The 8,258-nt window shown below is 29.2% G+C and overlaps 1 pseudogene; it reads right to left on the bottom strand.

Moving 5' to 3' along the window:
• Positions 1-7,039: 7,039 nt before the first annotated feature.
• Positions 7,040-7,856, bottom strand: LOC126555666 (uncharacterized; annotated as a pseudogene).
• Between the last annotated feature and the right edge of the window lie 402 nt (positions 7,857-8,258).

Here is an 8,258-nt window from a genome sequence, read left to right as displayed (position 1 = left end):
TGTCAAATCTTTAGGGAGCATATTTTGGTGAAAATCTTTAGATTGCACTGGTAGTTGAAACGGAGTTTTATAACTGCCAGGTGTCGAAATCGATTTCATTAAACAATTATCGTCGAATGGCTTACTTAAATCATGTACAACCACGTCGTTGTTAAAAGGCTCATCAACAGTGAACCTAGTCTCATTGTCACATTTGATGACCACAATGCTTTCAATACCATCGACCACTTTGGGTGAAAGATTATTTTCTTCAGCTACAGAGATCGAAGACCTTGGGATTTTTAACGACAAGGCTGTGAAAGGACGGTACTTAGTGGGTTGGAGATGTTTGTGTTGTTTCTCTTTTTTTCCCCAACTTTCTATTGCGTCCAAATGGTTCAATGGCTTAGAAATTTCTGAGATTTTTCTTTTCCTATTCCTTTTATTGGATTTTTTGTCAAAATCTAATGCACGCGTACAAGTTTTTTTTCTAATATTATTTTTTTTGTTTGTGTGCATTAATCACATGCTCCTCATAAGTCTTTTAAAACGACCTTACACACCTTCACCATTGTTTATGTATAAGTACAGTTTTAAACCAAGATTCAACGGGATCACATTACTCTGGCGGATTTCAATGCCATTGTGTTAGTTATTATAATAGGTCATCAGTGTTCCAGAGAAGAAACAGTTAATACATATCATGCTAAAACATTGTATAAACTATGTCGTTATAGTAATTCATCGTAATATTCATTGCTTAATTTTCATTATTTACAGAACAATGGGGCAGACGCTAGATTTTACATGTTCTTTGATAGACTGAAATCTACAGTACATCATAGACTTATTTGTGTCGGATTCGCATAGAAATTTATTTATTTCATCTGAATAATCTTTGCCTTCGTTGTTTGATTCATTCAACAGTTGGTGGTTAACATTACACTTGTCTCTCATTGTATTAATAGCATTTTTAGTTTTTCCTGTACTACATGGAGACAACAATATTAATGAAAATATTTTAAACCAATTTTCAATATCCTCCAAACTCTTTGCATTAAACAGTAAACATATCCAATCGATAACATTGTACGGGCCGGGTACGGACAATAATAGGCCGTGATGCTCGGTCACCAAATACTTCGTACGCTACAACTCACACAACCGACCGACCTGTGTAAGGTGTGTATGTGTGTATGGTGGTGTGTGTGTACTCTTAAATGCTAACACGGATAGGTAACTCTAATAAAAAATATGGTAACTCAGTTTAAATGGTAATATATATAATACAATAATAATAATAACTACGGCCCTTCCGGCCCAACAATACAAAAAATATCAATAATAATATAATATAAAGCTGCCGGTTCGGCACAACCAATAAAATAATAGAAAATAGTATAAATATGAATAATAATAAATTAAATAAAAACTCACAATATTGTCGGTGCTCAGCTGGCCAGCTGCACCTAAAGCTATATAATAAAAACGACACACACAACACGGATATAATAATTTAAATAATACACAAAAAAAGACTAGATGAATATGGCGATTTGCGCTCACAATATAATAATAATAAATATGTGGCAATTAGTGCTCACACAACAATAACAAATAATGTGGCGATTTGCGCTCACACTATAATAATATAATAATATGTATAAGATTGGCGATTAGCGCACACACAATGTACAATAAATTTGGCGATTCGCGTTCACAAAAACGCACCTTTAAGTATATAAAAAAGGAAGCACAACGGCGATTAGCGCACGTACGGCAGCTATTGCATTGACGCTGGAGAGAAGACTAACTTAATTACGGCGGCCGTGTTAAATAATAATCGCCAGCCGATCCGGCGGCGTGCGATAGTGCCTTAATCTACATAATATTCTACAAGTTATATAACACACGACAATAATACGATAGGTAATTAAACATTAAACAGATATGACATGAAGGTAAAATAATCACAGACACATATAATAAATCAAGAACAATAACGGACGACGTACGTGAGTGTGTGTGTGTGTGTGTGTCGGACGGCCGGTTATCGCGTACTAGTCTGCGTTATTCGCGATCGCATATTATTTGGGCGTCAACAAACATTATTTCTTTTCATCTTTTCTACAGTCTTATTGTGATTTGTCTCAGATTGAATGTATGTATATACATGGTTTACTATGATTTTTGTGTAATGATTTACACAGATGTTAATGATAGTGACATTAGACCCATCAAAATTTTCAACCAATACTCTGTAACACCAGTTAAGATAATCAAATATGGAAGTAAAACCATTCCATCCTATACACAATGCATTCATTTGTGCATAACTGAAATCTGTCACTATGTTTGTGAATACAGGCCAAGGCAGTTTGTGTTTCAAAACAAATGCTTTGAAAGCGTTCAACCATTGTGAAATTGCAACTATATCGTGTGCTGAACTAATCATCTCTACAACGGGACACGTTACACTCGAATTCCTAGGTAAAGGTACATTTACCACTAGAACATAGTAAAGTACTCTTTTGGTGTTCTTGTCAATTTTCCTGACCAATGTACCAGTTGCATCCAAATAACCAGTTACTGATTTTTGATTTTTAATTAGTTTTTTTAGTATGTCCAACTGTTCTTTACTATAGCAGTGTACAGACGGTATACCTACATGCTGTACAAAGTTGCTTTCTTTATCGTTACACATCAATAGAATATCATGAAAATCATCTTTATCATAATCATCAGCAGTCAAGGCCTCTGATCTGATTTTTCTAATGACATCATCTGATTTAATACCTTGCAAATTGCCACAACTCAATTGAGTGGGTGATGCCAAGTCAACAGTGTCTGACCTGAAGGAAAACGCTTTAGTCTTTTTTAGCACTTCTTCGTTCAAATCTCGCTGAAACCATTTTACGTGATTTGTGAGACCATCATCATCTGGATTGTGATGATAATTCAAACCAGAACTATAGACATTTGCTACGAACGTTCCATTTGCAAGCTGGACTTTAATCCTAAAAGTCTTACACCCCTCATGGCTACAATACATGTACACATTGCAATGACTTTTAAAATATCTGACCATTTTCGCATTAATAACACATGTATTGTTCACAGTTCTAATGCGCTTCTGAACATAATAGGATATTTTGTTTTGTCCAAACGGGTTTGACTTTTGAAGTTTGTATAGTTCATAAGGGACCATTCTTCAAATGAAAATTTGAAAGATCCTTCAAAAAACACAAAATCATAGTTTTCATACTGTTTAGGAAATTGATTTTTTGTTTTTAGAGGTAGAACAATGCCAGACTTTACAGGTGTTTTCTTATAAAAAGCATTCCTGAGGGGGCTTGGTACATGTTTTCCGTTTGTTATTTTACTTGGGGTAACAAACACAGATTCATCATTCATGTTTTCTGGTAAAATTGGAGTACTACTAGGTATTAATGGATCTCTCTTAGTTTGAATGAAATCAATTTCTGCCGATGAATTTGTATATTCAAATGATATATCATTGTCATTATGCAAAAGTTCAAACTCTGTTTGCACAGTATAAGAAGTACAATTTTTAAAAATATCAGCATCATTATCAGAGTTTTCATTAAAACAAAAACTATTTGTATCAATTATATTGTCTGTGTTATCCATTTGTAAACACGATGACAGATTGAAATACTTTTTACATTGTTTGTACACTTTATATCTGTTAACTTTATTTATTGTAACTTTAATGTGTCTACATATGTTGGATAGAGTTGTGTAATTATAATTTACAAAATCGTTAGCCGTGTAATTACAATACTCAATACATTTTATTATTTTATTATTATTAAATTCTGATTTATTAGCTATAACATCACAGTTCATAGTTTCAATACACTTTCGAAGAGATGAATTTTTTCTTTTAATAGCATTCACTATAGATTTTTTCAAATTGTGATCATTACCTTTCTTAAAAATGGTCATGCAAATATTACTTACACAACTATCTGAAACCGAGACATTCTCAAAATTAATTCTGGATATTCGGTGTTAATATAATGAGCTACCTCTTTCAATTTATCTTTTAAACTCATTTTTAACCTTATAAATTATTACTTACAGTGTCTGAAACAGTAATTCTTAGACACTTTTGATTGTCTGAAACAGTAATTCTTAGACACTTTTGATTGTCTGAAACAGTAATTCTTAGACACTTTTGATAGTCTGAAACAGTAATTCTTAGACACTTTTGATTGTCTGAAACAGTAATTCTTAGACACTTTTAATTGTCTGAAACAGTAATTCGTCGACAGTTTTGAACGTCTGAAACAGTAATTCGTCGACACTTAAAGCTGTCAGAGTCTATACTCCTCAAACAGCTACAACAAACTACAACTAAAACTAAAAAATTAAAATTAAACGAAATAAAAAATTAAAATTAAATGAAATAAAAAATTAAAATTAAATGAAATAAACCAATGTTAAAAATAAAACACAATAAAAAATTAACAATATTATATATTTATAACAATTAAATGTTTATAATGAACACTGTATAATAACAAAATTGAAAACACGAGGAATAATTCGAATAGTAAATATTTCTAACAATTAAATGTTTAGAATTAACACTTGAAGAATACCGTAGAAACACCGAAGTGAATTTGCAAGGAAAAACTGCGGAAAACCAAATTGAAAGCGCGAGGAAAAAATCGGAGAAATACAGAATAGAAAACTTGAATAAAAACCTGGATCACTTGCGCCTGAAAATACATACATTTTAATTAAGTAATTAACAATAAATATTACTGCATACAATAATATTTTACACTTTAAGAAATCATCATTAAACTTGTGACAATGCGAGACTGACACACATGTACAAATACAACACAATATTATAAAAATACAAACATATTAAAAACATCATTATTTTAAATTGAAAAAAAAGTATGAATCGTTAACAAATTATTATTACTAGGAAAAACACACTAATTTTAATAAAAATCTTCATATTGTACAAATATTGTAATACATGTGCTGACGATTGTCACTTTTTCAAATATTGCATATTTAAACAAAAATATTAGACAGGTATGATTTTAATAATTAAAATAAGGATTTAAGCCTAAAAGGATCCAATAACACTGAGTGATGATAAATTAAATATTGCTATCTTGTGTATAATAGTGAATGTAGACAGTAGACTGCATGCCACCTGAAAACAGATGAGAAAAATAAATATATTGAGAAATTATATTCTAAGAGAACAGATTATATTTACTTGTTTCTAGACCCTTCATAAATGGAAATCTTGTCATTCAACTTATTTTGCAACAGCTTGTTGATTGAAATACTCAAAACATAAACACTCCTTCAATGATTAGAACTGTGACTAGATATTATGATTCATACCTATCAAATAATAAACTTTATATAAATATTTTTGTCATTACTTCTGGTACTCGGCAGTACCAAATTTTTTTTACAATAACAAAGGTATTTCAAATATAAACAATCATACGTCTGGATATGATGACATACACTTAAGCATTAATTATATTATATTATATAAAAATTTATCAGCACCTACAATAATGTTTATATGTATAAAATATTAATTTTATTATTTCTATAGCTATTTATTGACAGAGAAATACATAAGTACTTTTATATGAGATGTTAATATTGAAGCCAATTAAAATCCAGAATCAATCTTAATAATTAAATGCATTAACTATTTAAATAATGTAGGTATTGATTTTAAAAATAATTTATTATATTTTTTAATTGTTTGAGTGTATCTAATATAATTAGTAATTAATATTGAAAAATATAAATCAAATACAATATTACCTTAAAACATAAAGAAACAGTTTCTGTTATTTTTAAACCTGTTAAAATCATTAAGATTATTTTTTTAAGTTTATAGAATATAACTTGAATATGTAATACATTAGTTTTCTAAGCTCAAAATGTCCATCCATCTTCTTAATGTGCCTACAATATATCTAATAACTACATAGATCTCTGTAAAATATTGAGGGAGGCTCAAATATTTGGTATCAAACAGATAATGTAGTTGTGGATATTTTTCGTTTGCACTAACAATCATTATGTGGATAGTTAAACGAAATATTACAATGCACTTAAATAAAATACAACTAGATAATTAAATAACTAAGAAAATACTTACATTTCCAAATAATGTTATACCACAGTATCTTTAAACTTTTAAACAACATGTCAACGTATATTTGTTAGAACTTAGTACGTGTATTATATTATGGACTATGGAGAGATTAATAAGTTATAACTTATAACCTAACTTTCTAGTTTCTATTATTATTGGTTTGTTACAAATCATAATGGTATGATGACAATATGTTCGGTATAATTATCGTGGAATATTTATTAAATATACTTTTAAAACAGATAATTATTACATGACATAGTGCGACATCTTGTGTTTTATAACGGTGAAGTAACTTAGAAATGGCAATATAAATGTTTGGCGCCTGGAATTAAACATAATGCAGCAACACATACAAGGTTTCTTATCACTATTCGTCTGAAAAACAGTCACCTAGCTTTGGTCGCCCAACTTCACACACGTCAAAACTATCCTCAGAACTGTCAGAGGATATTCTTAGAATGTCCAGATGTTCTTTTTTTTTTTAAGACTTGGAAGGATGAACTGAGAATATACTTAACACAAATTAAGAAATTTTTAGTATGAGTACCTTTGTATTTTATAGAAAAAGTACAAATAACAACATCAGTATTATATAACCGAGGAAAAAAAATATTTAATCAAAAATGTTACTATGATAGTAATAATTAATTCAATAAAATATCATATATTTGATTAGTATAAAAATACACAAGTCTTACAATTATCACATAGTCAAAGTATATATTGCCAAAGGATAATAAATATTTAAATTATGGTAATATGAATTCATAAATTAAAAAAAAAAATAATTATAATTCTGTATAAAGTCAGATAAAAAATTTTAAAACAAATTTAAGAGTAGGTCACATTTATATAGTTTAGAATTCACAACCGCAACTTTTAATTTTGTTCCTAAAAGAAGTATTAATAATATTAATTGAAATTTCTACAAAAATTAATGATCATATAAACTTTTATAATTATTTAACTTACATTTTCTACTACATGGAGATTTTGTTTTGAAAATCTTTCATTTGCATGACGTAACCTGTTTTGTATTGGTTCTTGTAATTTTTTTATTGTAACTTAAGGACTGCTTTTCAATACAACTTCTAAAAATAAAATGACAAAAGTATTCAATATAAGCTTTTATTATATGTAAAAAATGTGTGAACCAACTTTCTAAAATAGCATATAATTTTAACGAAGCAAACGCTAATTTAGATGTTTTTCCAAAAAGTGTCATTTTTGTTGCCAGTTCATTGGTTAATAGAAATCTCATAAGACTAAAAATGCTTAGTTTGTAATCTTTGTAATAGTTTCTGGATGATTGTCAAAAAGAAGTTGTTTTAGAAGTTGGTTATTAGCATTTACAGATTTCTTTATAATTGAAATGTCACTTTTAAGTTGGGCAATAGATTTAATTAACCATATTTGGGTTTCGTGACTGTTAAATGGTCCTAAAATAAAATATGATTGTTTTTATACCTGATTATTAAAATGTATTTAGGAATATTTACCATCATTATTGAAATTGTTTTGCAAATCGTTAACTTCTGCTACTGGCATTAAATCTGATGTGTCATCATTATTTTTAGAACCTTATAAAATTATGATAATATAAATTACAAGTTAAATAAAAAATATCAAATGAAATTAAAATAATTAAAATACCTGGTTCAATGTCAAAGGGTAATTGATTAAGGGGTCGCAACATCAAAAGTAAAACGTGTGTAACGCTCAAAAGATAGCGTTGTGGACTGTATCGTGGCGGCGGCGTCTTTAGCTCCACCTATTTTTGTGTTTGTACGAACGCTCGTTGTAGTAATACACTCATACGGGGCCGCGTTATTATTACCATGATTATTACGATATCGACACTCGTAGAGTATAGATCCTGTAAAAAAATATTTCATTATTGATGTATACTGTTGAGCACTTGCGTGGTTATTTTGATAAGTAACTGTTTACTTAAAATTTTAGTTACACTAATACAAATATATATAAGAAGTCAATCAAAATTTAAATCAAGAAAATCACTTCTTTACTTTGCAACTATTGAATATACAAATTATATAGGTACTGTACCTATGTAGTTATCGTAAATTCGTAAATTTTT

The sequence above is a fragment of the Aphis gossypii genome, unplaced genomic scaffold (genome assembly GCF_020184175.1).
Source record: "Aphis gossypii isolate Hap1 unplaced genomic scaffold, ASM2018417v2 Contig00986, whole genome shotgun sequence".
NCBI lineage: Eukaryota > Metazoa > Arthropoda > Insecta > Hemiptera > Aphididae > Aphis > Aphis gossypii.
The sequence above is the reverse complement of the archived record's forward strand: the minus strand, read 5'-3'. Positions and strand labels throughout refer to the sequence as shown.